Source organism: Carassius gibelio, chromosome B9, assembly GCF_023724105.1.
Source record: "Carassius gibelio isolate Cgi1373 ecotype wild population from Czech Republic chromosome B9, carGib1.2-hapl.c, whole genome shotgun sequence".
Taxonomy (NCBI): domain Eukaryota; kingdom Metazoa; phylum Chordata; class Actinopteri; order Cypriniformes; family Cyprinidae; genus Carassius; species Carassius gibelio.
The window spans coordinates 6,771,934-6,790,034 of record NC_068404.1 but is presented as its reverse complement, the minus strand read 5'-3'; the positions used below and the strand labels follow the sequence as shown (position 1 = coordinate 6,790,034).

The following is an 18,101-nucleotide window of genomic DNA, read 5'->3' as shown; positions in this document are numbered from 1 at the left end:
AGCCCCCTGGAACATATCATAATCATAACAGAACAATCATAACAAAGAATGACAGTTGCTGTGACTGTAATGTCTGTTTTCAGGTCACCCGCTCCAATGTCTTGATAGTCTGTGCAATAACTTCACATCAGCTATGTTCAGAATGCAATACCAACTTATTTCTTATTTCTGCCTAATTATTTGTATTTAAAAAGAAGATAAAAGGTAGTCATCATTAAGAAACCTGATTTGAATATAAACTTCAGTCAATTAGAAAGACACACTACCATTCAGAAGTTTGGATTTAGTAAAAACGTAATGTTTTTTTGAAAGACAGGTTTCTTATGCTCACCAAGACTGCATTTATTTGACACAAAATACTAAACAAAAAACCCAGTAATATTAGTAATATGTTTTGTTGTGTTTTTTGATTTGTTGTGTTGTGTTTCCTTGTGAGGGAAGCCATGGCTTAGTGGTTAGAGAGTTTGACTCCTAAGGTTGTGGGTTTGAGTCTCGGGCTGGCAATACCACGACTGAGGTGCCCTTGAGCAAGGCACTGAACCCCCAACTGCTCCCGGGCGCCGCAGCATAAATACAAGTGTGTGTGTGTGTGTGTGTGTGTGTTTTTGGTTTGGTTTTGAGATGGAAAAGTAAATGTTGTTTGGTGTATTTGTGTTGTGTTCAGGCCCTGTCTCTTGCTTCATTGTCCACCAGGCCGCTGTGGAGAATCTGTTGGCGTCTTTCTCAGTATCCACAGGAGAGTGTTGCTCACGCTGTGAACAAAGCCTGTCTGTCCAGTTAGACAAACTCAAACGCATTCATTCAAGCCTCAAGTCACCACTCGGCAACTAAATAACCATTAAAAAAAAAAAAAAAAAAACATAGTTTGTGCCATTTGGTAGTTACTGACCAATCTTATTTGAAAACAGGGTTTTATTTTTAATGAATGTTGGCGGTGACCAGGGCTTAACATTAACTTTTTGGCTCAATAGCCAATGTGGCTAGTGGTTTTCCAAAGTTACTAGCCACACAGCATTTTTACTAGCCACATTTTTGTTGTTGTGAAATTATCTGATAAAAGTTGAATATGGCGTGCTAATATTTACTTGAACTAGATTTACAACCCTTTTAAATGTAAAACCACTGTACACACCCAAATTATTGCATAATAAAAGTGGTGCGTGGATGTAGAAGATTAATAAAAAAGATAAAAAACTAAACTGAAAAAAAAAACCTTTAGCATTAGAAATACTTTCTGTTTAAATATCAGAATCAGACTCAGAATTACTTAATTGAACCACACTGAAAAATTCTTTGTTACAAGTTGCAATGGAAAGTAAGTCTCACGAAAAATGCATGCCATGGTTGCATGGACAAAGTTGCTTTAATTTTCATTAAAATTTGAGGGGAATGTGCCTCTCATCATAAAGAACATTTCAGTTTTTGTCATTTTTGTGTGTATATTGTATATATACTCACTGTGTTACCCGCCACGAGCAAAATCCACCCGCATTTGGCGGGTTGGCGGGTGTTAATGTCAAGCCCTGGTGGTGACACTATACCTTACTAAAATAAACCATGTTTATTTCATTTTTTTGCAGGTGTAATTCAGTAGAGACTGGGAAAACTATGAAAACAGTGTGATTAATTTTCTTGTATTTCTAGGTTTCTGCCCAGCCTGGCTCGCTCGGCTCTACAGAAGAGTCTGGTGAACTGCTCAATACAGGATCAGCCTGACCCAGCATCAGAACAGAGCCATCTCTACACCTGTGAGCTACAGTACAACACCATACCAGAGTTCAGACCAATGCTAAGCTCAACTCATAACTCACATTACAGTTCATGAGAGCTTTAATTGAATTCAACAACAGGATGTGGAATTATAATACTGATCAATTCAACACGGTCACACAACAGGAATTTTTAGTAGTCCAACACCAGAAAAATAATTTCTTTGAATTGGATTCATTCCATTTATTTCTTCTTCCTTAAATTCAATTTCCATTCTGAATCCTGCTGGATTTGGGAAGTCATTCTCAGTTCGGTTCTGAATTGCACACATCCACAACTTCAGTGGTTTCTCAGTAATTTTAGCCTGCACTTTTATTTTTGTCCAATTTCCCTGCTTTCTGTAAGAGACTTTAGATTTCAGACGTACAGTACTTTGTAGTGTCTGAAAAGAGTGAATGGGAGGAAATAGTTTTTATGAAGAAAAGAGCCTCCAGGAGTTGGTCAGTGATATGGCTGAATAAGCAATCTTTGTTTGATATAATCTCTTTAAGAATCTCTCACTTTTCTTTGCTATTTTACTCTCCCCTGTTAGGCAGAGTAAAAGATGGACTTCTGACCATAGGGAACATCTCAGCTCCTGTGTACATCCCTGATGAGAAGATGATGCTCCCGGATGTGCTCTTTTATGAGAACAATCAGGTGAGGTCATCACTCTCTCCTTAATAAATGTAAATTCTCCATAACTTTTTATTTATTTATTTTTTTTTCATTTGTTTTTCATTTTTTTATTTATTTATTTGTATGATAAGATGAAAAACTAAAAACTTAACATAACTAGAAGTTGCCTTGGCTCTGAAATAAATACAAATAAAAGTTGAAGTTCAAGTACTAAAATTACTACTGAAACAAAAACTACAAATTAACTAAAGAGAAAAAAAAAAATTACTTAAATGTAAACTAAAATTAAAATTAAAACTAGAATTCTAAAAATAAAAGCTATATTTTGAATTAGCATTTATTTGTAGAATTATATACAAGTAAAGTCAACTGATTAGTCATGATTAATCGCATCCAAAATAAAAGTTTTTGTTTACGTAATATATTTGTGTGTACTGTGTATATTTATCATGTATATATAAATATACACACATACAGTATATATATTGAAAATATTTAATTGTAATTGTGTATATATGTGTATTCATATAATTTATATTATGTATATATTTAGTATATAAACAACACATTTCTCTTAAATATATACGTGCATATGTGTGTGTATTTATATATACATGATCAATATACACAGTACACACGAATACATTACGTAAACAAAAACTTTTATTTTGGATGCGATTAATCATTTGGCAGCACTTATATATATATTTAGTCATTTATCATTTGTCATTCCAAACCTGTATGAGTTGCTTGATTACTGTATTTTTCGGACTATAAGTCGCACCTGAGTATAAGTCGCATCAGTCCAAAAATACATCATGATGAGGAAAAATATATATATAAGTCGCACTAAACTATAAGTCGCATTTATTTAGAACCAAGCACCAAGAGAAAACATTACCGTCTACAGCCGCGAGAGGGAGACGGTAATGTTTTCTATTGGTTCATTTCTCTTAGTTCATTTCTCTTGGTTCATGTCAAATAAATTTTGATAAATAAGTCGCACCTGACTATAAGTCGCAGGACCAGCCAAACTATGAAAAAAGGTGCGACTTATATTCCGGAAAATACGGTACCAGCAATCTTCAAAATATTTTCTTTTATGTTCAACATAAGAAAGCAACTACATGAGGATAAGTAAATGATGACAGAATTTTCATTTTGGGTGAACTGTCCCTTTAAGGTACAACCAAATAGCATAAAACAGAAAAGCATACAAACCTGATATAATGAACCATGTTTGAATAGAATAGAATACAATACAATGGAATAGAATTCAGATACAAACATATGCTAGTTGATTTCTATTTTTAAACACCAAGATGCAGTGTTGCTTGGCGACTCGTACATCATATTTGCACATACATACCACATTACCCACCAGCCCTGCTTTTTATTAACATGGTCAGAAGACATGTTTGTGATTATTGCAATTGCGGTTTCCACAGTGATCACACGGGCCACCAAAAATGGTTTGGTCTGGCAAAGAGGAAAGCTCAATCTTTCTCTCTGTCTCAGTCTAAGCCTTGTAAATCAACCGGGTGTTTTGCTCAAAGGTCAGATCTCAGAGAGGACCCACAAAAGAACACTGGCCAACAAACACATGCACAACACGAGCACAGCGAGATCTCAACAGCTTCACAGTCAATCACGATGTAATCATGCTTCATTATTCTTCTCACTACAGCATGTTCAGTATTCAAAGTTAAGCCTCGTACTTCTCAGGCAAACCACATTGTTTCTCATCCACAACCGGAGATATGATCCTATAGCCTGTTCAGACAGAATTGCAATTAAGTTTCAATTAACATTTCAAAAAATGTTTAAATAATCAATTCTAAATCAGGTGTTTGAACATTGGACACGGTAGTGTAGCAGCCATAAAAACTATTCAGCATCATATCATGGAGTAATAACGAAATCTAAAGTGTTGTCAGTGTTAATATTGAGTATTGCTGCCACACTCTATGTGTGGCTTGTGGTCTTATGCTAGAGTTGCTGAGAGATGAGAGAAGAGAACGAGGGATGACCCAGATATTCCTCCCTCACTGCCACCTCTCTCCTCCCTTCAGAGGCCCAGAAAGAGGTGGAGGAAAAAAAGTTACTTTTGTCCCACTTTTCCATGACCTGCTTTTTGTCTTTCGAGCATTAGAAGGAGAAGTGCAGTAGTCCACCGAGGCGTAAATGAGGACACACGCAAACAGCATCATCTATGTGTCCTTATCATACTGAAAAAAGCACTTTGTGTCTTTGCAGCCTCATAAACAGGAAACTCAATTCCTTGTGTCATATCCAGAACCAGAATTCATTTCTGCTTCCTTTTATCTATTCAGCTTTTGTGTGTCTGTTAAATGTAGGTGACCCTCTCAGGCAGAATTGATGCTTATGTGTTTTCATTTGCTCCAGGGGGTTTATAAAGGCCTCTGCAGTGAGTCGATGTGTTCTTGTAAGAAAAATGTCCATATTTAAAACTTCAATTTAAACTGTGATCTCTATAGCTTCTGCTAATGGACATACACACCTTCACGAGAGAGTTGCGTTGCAGGAGATGACGCTGGACGTAGTTGAACACAGTGACGAACACGAAAGCGCAGAAGAGAGAGCAAAACAAAACACCAGTCACGAATTAGAAGTACAAATGTTGGATGATTTCGATATAAGCCAAGAGGAGACTGGTTTTCATTGGTTCTCGTGACACTAGCATATTCTCACCAGTGCGTATGCTACGCCTGCGTCCTGAGTCATCTTCTGCTGGACGCCACTCTCTCGTGAACGCCGTTAGCAGAAGCTAGAGATTACGGTTTATGAAGTTTTGAATTTTTGATATTTGTCTTACACAAAAACATTGATTCACTTCAGAAAGTCTGTATTAACCCCTTGGAGACATGTGGAGTATTTTTATAATGGATGGGATGCTCTTTTTTTGGACTTTAAAATCTCGACTCCCCTTCACTGCCATTTATACAGCTTGGAAGAGCCAGGACACTTTTTTATGTAACTCCGATTGTATTCGTCTGCACTTGCCAGACATATAAATCTACTAATGATCTTCAGCATGGTTTCATAAAAAAAACATGATCAATGTCATACGTTTCCACTACCAATCAAAAGATTGGTCAGTATCCTTTTTTTTTTTTTTAAGAACTTTATTTAGCAAGGGTGCATTTATATTGAACGGAAGTGACAAAAAATCTTTTAGGATTATACAAAAAGCCTAATTGACATCTGTTTTCTATTTCTAATTTAAATATATTTAAAATAAATGCTGTTCTTTTGAAATTTCTATTCAATAAAGAATGCTAAACAAAACAACAAAAATATCAATTTCCACATAAATGTTAAGCAGCACAACTGTTTTTAAAACTGAAAACAAAAAATGTTTCTTGAGCAGCAAATCAACATATTGGAATGATTTCTGAAGGATCATGTGACACTGAAGACTGGAGGAATGATGCTAATTCAGCTTTGACATCATAGGAATACATTTTACTATATATTTTAATAGAAAATCATTTGTAATAATTTTTCACAATATAACTGTTTTTACTATATTTTGACCAAGTAAATGCAGCCTTTATGAGGATAAAGAGACTTATTTCAAAGACTTAAAAAAAAATCTTACCAACCTCAAACCTTTAAACCTAGAAATACTTATAATAACTACCTAGAAAAGTAGACCCAGCTGCAAAAGATGATTTTGACAGCCATGCAAGTCAAATTATTATCCTGGTTTTAACTAAATTACATATATTAGTGCTTTAGAAAAAATAGGACTTTACATGTTGCCTTTTGAACGCTGTCCTGGTTTACTTCCATTGTAAGTGTTACTGTAACCTGGATTTTTAGGCTTTAAAGGGTACATAACACACACAGTTTCACCTAATCTCATGTTAATCTTGAGTACCTATAGAGTAGTACTGCATCCTTCATATATCCAGAAAGTCTTAAGTTTTATCATATTTGTAAAAAAAAAAAAAAATACAGCTTTCAGATTCTTTCCAAAAAAAGCCGAGCTCCTGGAGGTGTGCCATGAGCGGAGCTATAATACTGATGTTTAGTGTTGTTTCCATTAACATATATTCACTTATGTGCTGATTTCCAACAAAAGACAGAAATCCGATTCAGTTGTACTTACATGAATGGGGTCTTTTATTACAGGGACGGCTCCATGTTTTAATAGCAAACGATGTGCAAATCCAACGTCGACTTGGGCCTTGTTTATAAAACATTCGTCACTCAAATGAACAGAACACACAAACGCATTTGATACACTCCGTTGCTGCCCCAGAAAAACAAACTGCATCCACTGTTCATGTAACGCTGGTTTCTTGGGGAAGCTGAACACGGTAAGCTGTCCCTCACATCCAAAATCGCACTTATTTGGAGACATTCTCGAACAAATCCTACACAGCGCTGCCGATGATTTTGAAGCACGTTGATGTGCGCGGTCTCGCTCTCCTTTCCGACAGAAATGCTCATATAAGGAGTTCTGCTCTATGTTCCGCTCTTGTCTATGTCATTAGATCCACTATCAAAAAAAAAAACAGCCGAAACTTGTCTGTCATTCTTCTAAAAAAATGTTTGTACAACTTTGGCCATGTTTAGCATGAGAATCCATCTCTTTAACATTGTGAACAACTCTGAATACACGAAACACCATTGTAACCCCCCTTTAGATAAAGCAGAGTTGAAACTTGGTAATCCTTCATAACATTATTCCATCAAGAAGTTACGTGTTGTACCTTGATTGTCCCTTTCAATAACTTGTCTTTTTAAACTTTATTAATATCCAGCTTTAAAAATCCCAGAAGTCTTATATCTTGAACCCCATTGTGTTTTGTACTGCTCTACCTGTAAAATATGTTTGTCTGTTTGTTCACAGCACATGATGGTGATGCAGGACATGCTGAAAGACTTCCTGTTGGAGGAACACCTGCTTCTTGTGGGCAACCAGGTAAATGAGGATTCCCTTCCTCAGGTCAGCAGTCTGCAGAGACGTCTGTCCACTCCGATACCGAGAGCAGAGCAGACATACAGTACACTAGCCCAGAGCGCTGGCATCATGCCATGAAGCACAGCTGCGTTTGTAAAGCATCTGCCCACCAGCTACAGGGTGAACTAGAGCTCAGTGTGCCCTATGGCGCCCAGGCGCTCGCCCACGCTCTGCACTAGAGACCTGTGGCTTTACTGCGTTTGTGTATGGAAAGAGAGTGGGCGTCCTGACTGCTGTCACTCCAGTTTAGATGAAATACAGAACACATGAATGTGTGCTAGACATACAAAATGCAATAGGGGACCTGTGAATACACTAATGTTCAAAAGTGTTTTTTATGCTTTTGAAAGAATTCTCTTATGTTCCTTGAGGCTACTTTTTTTTTTTTTTTTTTTTTTTTTTTGCATATACAGTGAAAACAGGAGTATTGTGAAATATTACTGTAATGTTATCTGTCACACTTTATTTTAAGGTCCAATTCTAGCTTTTAACAAACCAGTAACTACATTAACATTTGCCTCAAAGAACTCTAAATGAATTGTTAAGTAGTTGTTAGGTTTAGGTACTGGGTAGGATAAGGGATATAGAATATGATCATGCAGAATATGCGCTTTAGATATACTAATAAACAGTTAATATATTAATCATGTGCATGCTAATAAGCAACAAGTTAATAGTGAGAACTGGTCCCTATTCAAAAGTGTTACTATATTTTAAAATGTAACTTATTCCTGTGATGGCAAAGCTGAATTTTCAGCATCATTAGAAATCAGATGAAAGAAAATACAGGGTCATAATGACATGAGGATGAGTAAATGACATATTTTCAGTCACATGCAATCTATTTCTAATCTATGTTCATACTCTGTTCACAGGTATTGATCGATTCTTACATCTGATGAACAGACCAAGAGAATATTTTCAGCTTCACAGGTAAAATGAAGAAGTCCCTGAAGTTCTCCTCAAATACAGCCCTCTCAGAAAGGAAGACCTATAATCAGAAACTACTCTCCTGTAGACTCAATTAGAGCCTGGTTACGAGGCCACACCGGGAATGGCCCATATCCACTGACATCACATGCAGCTTTGCATCACTAGTGAATGAGTGAGTAATGTATCCTCTTTGTATATGAATAGAACAGGGAAAAAACAGAGGACACCTTTATTCATCAGAACGATAAACATCTGGACACGGATGCATCATATGAGTGTTTTCTATTAGAAGGTGAAACTTCCATTTGCAGACTCACCGAGTGCATGAAATAAAAAGATCTCCTCTCTGAGGTTCGAGTGAGCTATTTTAATCCTGATAAATTAGGACACCTGTTGACAGGGCAGAGAGAACTTTTAGGTTGTACTTTTGCCTTTGAAGAACTGCAATTAAAGGAGTAGCTCTCCTTTTACTTTTAACCTTGTTCCAACCCTGCTATTATTTTTCTTTCTTCTGTGAAACACAAAAGGAGATGTATTATTTTAATAATCCCTTTTAAAAAATTGCCAAAAAAATGCAGAAAATGTTCAAAAAGCTGTTGTTCTTAATTTCTCAGTGTGGTCCCCAATTAGATAAAATACTGGGGGCTTTGGCCACAGCTCTGGAGGACATTCCTGCAGTCAGTTTCTTCAAAACTTGCGACATCTGTGGCATTAAGCTTTGTGATAAAACTGCACATTTTAGAGTAATTTTTTATTGTGGCCAGCCTAAGGCACACCTGTGCAATAATCATGCTGTCTACCCAGCATCTTGATATGCCACACCTTTGAGGAGAAGTGCTCACTAACACAGATTTAGACAGATTTGTGAACAATATTTGAGAGAAATAGCCCTTTTGTGTACATAGAAAAAGTCTTAGATCTTTGAGTTCAGATCATGAAAAATGGGGGCAAAAACAAAAGTGTTGCGTTTATAATTTTGTTCAGTGTACATTTACCTCAGAATAACCATTCGGTGTCCATAAGCTCATCAGTCAAGAGGAGCATTTTGCTATATGTATGCGCTATTGCATTTTAATAATTTTACTTAACTTGTCTACATGACTTAACTCCTCCTATAAAATTGCATTTTACTAATTGAGAAAAACAGACTGGATGTGTGAAGGACATACACTCTTAAAAATAAAGGTGCTTAAAAAAAGTTTTTTTCACAAAACCATTTTTGGTTCCACAAAGAACCATTTAGTCAAAGGTTCTTTAAAGAATAATCTCTTTCTCAACTTTTTACAATCTGATGAACCTTCTTTCACCACAAAGAACCCTTTTGTGAAATGTAAAAGTTCTTCAGATGTTAAAGGTTCTTATGAAACCATTTAGATAAAATAGGTTCTTTTATGGCACCATGAAGCACCTTTATTTTTAAGAGTATGCCAAAATTTACAGGATGCATTGAGGAGAAGGCCAAACTACACTCAATGGCAAAGTGATGCTTATGGTCCATGATATTGGCACAGATTCTGTGAAATAAACAATGCGTGACTGTATATTTCAAGTTATTTCCCACTTTAAGTGAACCTCAGTTGCCATGTCATCTACAAAATGTATTAAAAAGCTGATAAAGTCAAGAAAAGATGATGACAGTGACAGTATGATTGAAATATTCAAATGTAAAAATAAATAATAATAAAATGAATAAAGCACATTTATTTCGTGGCATCTGAAAAAAAATGGGTTTGGATCCCTACTATTTCTTTGTAAATGCAATCTGATGTGTTATCCATTCATCACAAACAACTGGAAAAGTCAAGGAAACTCATAAGATGTCACCATGTCTAACCCGTCTACATGGTGCAGAGGTTGATGTCATCTTGAAAGTTTCTTCTTGAAAGTTAAACCAAAGTCAAACTCGCATGCATTATGGCCTGGTTAGCGATTATGGAAATCTTAAATTAGACTAAAGTAATCACTTCAGGGATTCTCCTTTCCACTAAGCCCACAGAGATATGTGTCACATTTCAAACCTGCACAAGAACTCAACAGCGCTCTGTCCATCACACTGAATTTAGGGCAGTTTACTTTATACTTGTATAGGACCTGTAAGTATGAATCCACAAATAATCTAACTCTCTAGAGATATAAGCTATGGTTTTACTATGAACAAAGTCACTATGTATAGTATATTCATGATGTTCAGGATAAACACAGTCTAAGCTCTGATCTTGTATGCTTCAACAGAGACACTACAGTCCAGACTTTAACACTGCAACCCTCTGTGAGAGATGGCATCATCATCTATGAAGACTCTCCATTGGTCAGCATTAACCTCTGACATCATGGCTCTGATTCAAACTTAGTGAGCTGCCCACACAGACATGGGTTTAGTCTCTACGTCTTTGTCCAAAAACAGGGCTTCTTTCATCTTCAGAACACAAATTAAGATATTTTAGATAAAAATCCAAGAGCTTTCTAATCCTGCATAGACAGCGACACAACTGATACGTTGAAGGCCCAGAAAGGTACTAAGGACAATTTTAAAATAGTCCATGTGACATCAGTGGTTCAACCATAATTTTATGAGTTTGGAACTAAACTCTGTAAGGCGGCGACCCTCCAGGAACTGAGTTAGACACCCATGCTATAAAATATATTTATCAGATTCACGTTAATACAAGTGAACTATATATAAGTCTTTGACACTAGTTTGAAAACCCCGTTCTAAGAACATGGAGGAAGAGGCAATCCCAGAATGCATTGCACCATATATTTGATTCAGTAAACACTTAAGAGTATTTTGTTAGCTCAACAACACACCAAAGGTGCGGCCACATTAACTTTTGCCTGGTGAAAACGTCGAAAATGTTGCACTTTCCACTTCCTTTGTTTGCAAGTGACATCTGTGAGAGTTGTGTATTGAGTACTGTTTTTTTTGTGTGTGTGTGCTGATGTGACATCACTTTAACACAGATCGCTACTGAAAAAAAAGAAGAAGAAAAAATTGCTCATGTGACCCAGATCTGTTTTTTTCCCCCTTATAACCACGTGAACGGCACAATTTGTGCCACTGAATCGGCCCACTTTCACGTGTGGTACTAAATCAGATGCAGGATTGGTGTTTTGCAGTTTATACAACTTTTATCCAGTAGTTTATCCAGAGTTTTCAAATACCAGTAGTTCATTGGTCACTCAGTTAATATGGAAGATAGGCGTGGTGGTAGTCAGCGGAGAAATAGTAAGGTATAAATATTAAGGCAATGGCTCTGTACAAGCAAAATTTGATTGATTGTATTGTAAATACACTATATTGCTGAAAGTATTGGGACACCCCATTCTAAAGAACAGGTTTGACTACTTTAGTAATTTTTCAATGGTAGGGCAATTTAACATGTTCAGTAACTGTGAGAGCCCTTTTATAAGCACTTTATACTTTGTGTTGGCATTAGAAAATACAGATGAATTTTTAACTTTGACAAAACAGCTTATTCCATGTTGGTCAAATTTAATCAATAAATTTATACTTTATGTAATGAACAACCCTCATAGTCCAAACTATCCCGGACGAGCCCCCAGTATTTTGTCAAATTGGGGACCAGACTGAAAACTGAAGAAAAACTTGAAGGATTGTATTGTAGATACACTATATTGCCAAAAGTTTTGGGATACCTCTTTTTAATGAACAGATTTGTAATTTCCAGGAGTACAAATCTTAATGTTTAAGCATATAATTAGATTCTAGGCCAGGGAGTTGTGTGCTTCTAATGTTATAGAAACAGTTTGGAATAGTGAATTTAAATATTGTCTCCTCATCATGGTCTTTGTCCTCCCTATTGCCTGTGTATAAATTTTCAGGTTCCCATGACACATCACCTCAAAAATGAACGTGTAAATACTAATTTCAGTGACTTTCCGTATGACAGCATGTTGCATTTTTTTTTTTTTTTTTGCACAAACAGGTCAGTTTAGGAGCATGTCCAAATCTGATATCAATCACAATTCAAAGCATAGTGAGCAAGAGCCAAACAAAAATGTAAGATTGACCACCTCAGTGGTTCTGGGTGTCCTGTGAGCTCCTGAAAACCAGTCATCTGAAGTGTAAACTTTGCATAGTGATATTTATACATCTATCAGCAGATGGTCCAGACCACTGCTCCAGCGAGGACAAACACGTTGCCAGCTAACACTCGGAGGACGCCCCGGCACAGATGAGGGAAAAAGCGTTAAAAATTAATGAATGACCTCAAGGACAGTGTGTTATAATCCTCCATGCTGCTCATTTCTGAAGTCGGCCTGTTGTTTTGTTAGCGTGATGGTGCCATTTAGACACGTTGTTTGTGAAGCAGGGTTGTGGGTGTTCTCTACAAAAGGCTTTTAACGATGTCTCTGCTCGATATAAGGTGGAGGGAGATGAAAAGCAGACTGTGACTCGAAGTTTGGCCCCTCAATTAGCACCCAGCGGCAGCTCTAATGATATAAATAGTCTTTAGGCTTTGAAAACCCATCTGACGCCTCATCTGATATCAATGCTTCCAAATGGTCTCGCATTGCTGACGGATAAAAGCAACAAGAAAACACCCCTCGCTCTCTGCAAAACACCTTACAGCTCCGGGTTGTAAATAACAGGTGCTAATGTCACCTACATGTCAGAGGTGATCAAAACAAGCTCAACATCTCTATAATATTCAGCTCTCCATTAACTCTGGTTCTCTTTGCTGTTTTAGAATAAAGATGATCTGGAGATGGAGTGTAGTGGTTCAAATATGGGAAAAGAAAAGCATGGAAACCAAGCTGTTTTGTTTGACATCTGTATATCGCCACCTATTCAGTATGGAAATATTTTGGTGTCGTGATTCAGATTGATTTCAGTTCAGCAAGTCATGAGCTTATTCCATTCTATTCAAATTCAATTTTAAGTTTTTTTGCAACATCAGATATAATTATTACCAAATTAAATGTAAAGATTTACATAAAATATTTTAGTTTGGGTTGGTTGTTGGTTGTTTTCTTTAAGATATTTAACAATTGTACAGTCATTTTCACATCCAAGAGTTTAGCCAATCAAAAGAGATGTAATCTGCGTATAAAAGGTACACTACTGTTCAAAGGTTTGGGTTCTGCAGGATTTAAAAAAAAATGTTTTTGAAAAGTGTGTCTTTTGCTCATAAAGACTGCTTTTATTTGATCAAATATAGGTAAAAACAGTAAAACTGTAAAATATCATTACAATTTGAAACATATTTTAAAATGTAATTTATTCCTATGTTATCAAAGCTGAATTTTCAGCATCATTACTCCAGTCTTCAGTGTCACATAATCCTTCAGAAATCCTTCTAATATGCTGATATGATGCTCAAGTTAACATTTCTTATTATTATCAAAGTTGAAATTTTTGAATAAATACATAATACAATAATTATTTCAGGATCATTCGATGCATAAAAAATTCAAAATAACAGTGTTCATTTGAAATATATATCTTTTATTTTTATAGCTCAAAAGTGATAGTAAAGACATATATAATGCACACTTGCTGACACGGTATAATCTTACAGACACGGTAGTGTATTTCAGGTGAGTGGCAAGCAGCAATTGCCACTCACCTGAAATACACTATACTATGGTTGTTTTAAAAAAAAACTTTACACCTGTTTTTGGGGCAAGAAGCATTGCCTTTCATAATTGAACTTGATGGAAGAATGAAATAATGGAATACAAATGTGCTTTCGTCTGTTTTTCTAAAGGTTAAAGCTGTAAAGATGGGACATATTCTGGTAATAGATGAAGCTGATAAAGCTCCCACAAATGTCACCTGTATCCTGAAGACATTGGGGGAGAGAAGAGAGATGATCCTGGCAGATGGAAGAAGAATGGTTTCAGGTGAAATGGACAGACAAGATTAAAAATATTTTATATTTACATGTCACAAACCCATCACTGACAATCTTTAAAATAGGAATCGTTCTTTGTTTTCCATAGATCCACTACAAGCAGCCGGAAGGCCTAATGCTATTCCCATGCATCCAGACTTCCGCATGATTGTTTTAGCAAACTGACCCGGCTTTCCGTTTTTGGGAAATTACTTCTACGGTGCACTTGGTAAGACTTATATATTATACAGTATCGTGTAAAAAATATTTGACCACTGCATGACATGATTGACCAGTCAGAGTCAATGATATCAGAAAATGGTGTAACACATTTACAATAATTATGTAATAGTTTTTGAAATACTTTTGATGATTTGACAATTTACTCCTCCAGGGGTCATATTTAGCTTCATGCAGTGGACAGCCGCAAACCTCAGGCTCAGTTTGCCATTCTGAAGCAATATGGGCCTGGCTTTCTTGATGAAATCCTCCAGAAACTGGTGACTGCATTCGGAGAGCTCCAGACCTACCCCTACTCTACACACGAGAAGTGGTCAACGTCATAAAACACCTGTAGGTAATCAGCTGGTAGACTTGAAGGGATGGTTCTCCCAAAAATGAAAATGTTGCCATTAATTATTCACCCTCATTTCATTCCAAACAACGTAAAAACTTTGTTGATCTTCGGAACACATATTAACATATATTTTTTAATGAAATCCGAGAGCTTTCTGTTCCTCCATAGACAGAACACACGTTTAAGACTTAAAAAATTTTCAAAGAAAATCTTACTGACCCGAGAATGTAATGGTAGTTATTTCAGGTGAACAGCAGTTATAAAAAACAAACTGCGATTGGTCATTTGTCAGCATTCAGTCTCTTCCTGTATAAAAGGGCAGACCATGTCTAGAATAAGCTGCAAAGTGGACCAGACTTTATGCCACAAGTCAAAACCTCACAGTACATTAAACCTCTTGGTTTTAGGTTTGTTGCCACTTTTAAGATTTCATACTTTGCGTGGGTATTGTTTAATAGATGAGGGTGAGTGACTCTGTGTCTGAGATTAAAGGTGCCACACAAGAGCGAGAGAGAGAGAGAGAGTGAGGAGAGGCCTGTCTCTTCACTCGGCCCACTCACAGACTGATCTGACACATAGAGGCCACACTGCCATTCTGGGCCACCTGTCTCTGGGCTTTAACTCTTCTCTCTCTCTCTCTCACACACACACACACACACAGCGTTCCAGCCGCCTCCTCTCATCTCAGCTCTCCGGAGCGACAGAGATGCAGATAGATGGATGGAATTCGTCTGTCACATTGGATGAGGAGTCAGTTGTCAGATTAGTCTGCCGCGAGCAGCCATCAGAGGTCTACACTTACTGTCAAATGTTGGACACACGTGACTAAATTTGTTCCTTGTGATCTTATAAACCTTTTCGTCTAAAGGCCGCTATGCTTGAATTGAATTGAATTTGGAAACAGTCTGCTTATGAATATCTAAACTATATTTATTTATTTATTTAAAAGCCTCAATGTCCAGAGTAAGCAGAGCTACAATTAAGATGAAGAACCTAAAATATAATACATTCTTTTAATAATATGAGGGAAAGTAATGGTGGGTGAATGGTAAATGGATTCAAAGCTGTGCCTCATTGCATGAGCATCAGCTGCACACCAAGTCTGTTAATTTTGCTCGTCTTTGTTACGCAGACACCTGTGATCATTAACAGAGAATGTGCAATATCATTGTGCATATTGCAATCATTTTAATCGTTTTATTCAAAATGTGTCATTAGACTGGTTTCACGGTCCCTCTCTGTCATGTGTCTTTTAAATGTATCAGGGTTTGAAGCAGTGCTTTCTCAATCTTTTTTGCTCCAAGTAAGGGTTTGTGTGAGGTATTTATTGTTTTAACAATGTGCAAATCTGCTTTTTGAACAATTCAGTTTAATCAGCAATTCAGAGATGACTTTATGACTCCGTGATGAATGACTCAGTGACTCAACTCATTAAGACAGTCGCAGTTTCCATACTATATAATATAAAAACAGTATGCAAGAAAAGTATTATGTCCAAATTCATGGTATTCAGCAGAATGAGATTCTGGTTCAGATTATCATTTTTGTCATGAATATTGCACACCCCTAAATTCCCCACATTGTCCCCAAAAAATATTAAAAGCAACAAGCATACCCTTGCCCCAGGTATTTGTGTGTGTGTGTGTGTGTTGGGTTTTATTTAGTTTTTTTTTGTTGTTGTTTAAAGGTCAATCCTGAGTATATTCCTATTTTTTTATTAAAAAAGTAACAAAAAGAATTACGGTGACAATTAAAATAAAAAATAAATACATTTCATGATTTTAGTTGTTTAAAGAGTTGACTGTTCATCTGGGATCTCATTCTTCTCAACCAGTGAATTAACATGACTCTTCCAGTCATTGAGAATAAGGATTTAAGAGAAGGATTTAATAAAAGAAGAAAAAAAACACTCACACTTACATGTTATTCTTCCTATGAATATTTTATATTTTGGCATAACTAAAAAATGTATATTAATTATTAGAATGCCTGTGGCATTTTAAGATTGTATTATTTTTACATGAATTTTCTAGGTGTGAAAATCACACTTTTAAAATCAGCTGCCTTATCTTCCATGGGACACTGGTTGAAAACTTCAGATCATATAAAATGACCTCCTACCCACAAAAGAAAGCTTCAACAAAGAAAATAAACCTTCCAAAAACATATTTAATAGGTGGTAAAACAAGCTAGTTGTGAAACAGGCAGCTTTCCTGAAAGACTCAAGAACATCTTCAACAAAAAGTGACCATGCTGCCATCTGTGAGAAGAAAATCCATAGGGTTTCATTTGGCCGGTTTATCTATTTCTACTGTATGTTATGATGTTTTAATGATTGTGATTGTTGGCAAGATCAGAGTGCTCTTAAATATTGTATCATTATGACTAAACGCTTTTGTGCTTACTACTTTCCTTTTTTTTTTCTCCAGAAATTTCCAGACGAGGGCCTGGCCGACGTGGTGAGGAATGTGTTTGACTTTGATAACAAGGACATGCGTGAGGTGCTGATCACAGCGCTGCACAAGCACGCATTCCCATCGAAGTCAAACCCACCAGCGTGCACCTGTCCAAGGAGTAAGAGCTCAGCTCCTATTGCCCTTTACTGTCTGTGAATGCAGCATCATGAACCAATACCGTGCAACACACTGTCCTGGACTAATATAACTACCTGTTGAAGGGATCTGCTCTGCGTGGTCCTTAAACCGTACACTTGAACAAATGTGTTTGTTTGTGAAGTGTGCTATTTTTGATAGTTTTTAACATCAAATAAATTACTAACTCCACCTTTAATTGATGCTTTTATCTCATAAGCTCGTTTCAATGAAGGTGCAATAGACAAAACCCTAAACATGCTTGAATTTAGTAATACGCTAAACTGTCTTGGACTCTTGCTGGAATAATGTACACTGAAAACTTGATTGCCAGTGTCTGGTTAATGCATTTAAACGATATGAAAGATTTTGGGCGAATTATTGCAAGTGAGCATCTCTATACCTTGTTCGTTCATAATGAGCAGAGCACTTGAGGTGGAAAATCTGGAGACAGCCGTGTGGTGGTTTGTAACAGACATGGTGAAGGGAGCGGTTCAAAACAACACCATTTCCTCTGGAACGGCCCTTTGTGTGGCGTCCATGTCCCATCTGTCCAAGTGACCTTCCACAGTTTGGAATGTGTGCTTTATCTGATTATCAAGAGTTAGTCATCTGCATTATATAACAACACATATATTTCTCCTTCGATAGCGGTCATCTCATTCGCTCACTTTTGCATATTATTCACTTTCAATAAAGGACATTATTTGTTTCTTCCAGCTCTTATTTGTCTCATTTCACTTGCTTTTGAGTGTTTTGCC

General features: G+C 36.6%; 1 pseudogene; it reads left to right on the top strand.

Moving 5' to 3' along the window:
- The window catches only part of LOC127964328 (von Willebrand factor A domain-containing protein 8-like), a 43,954-nt pseudogene extending 26,593 nt beyond the window's left edge, over positions 1-17,361 (top strand).
- The last annotated feature ends 740 nt before the right edge of the window (positions 17,362-18,101 follow it).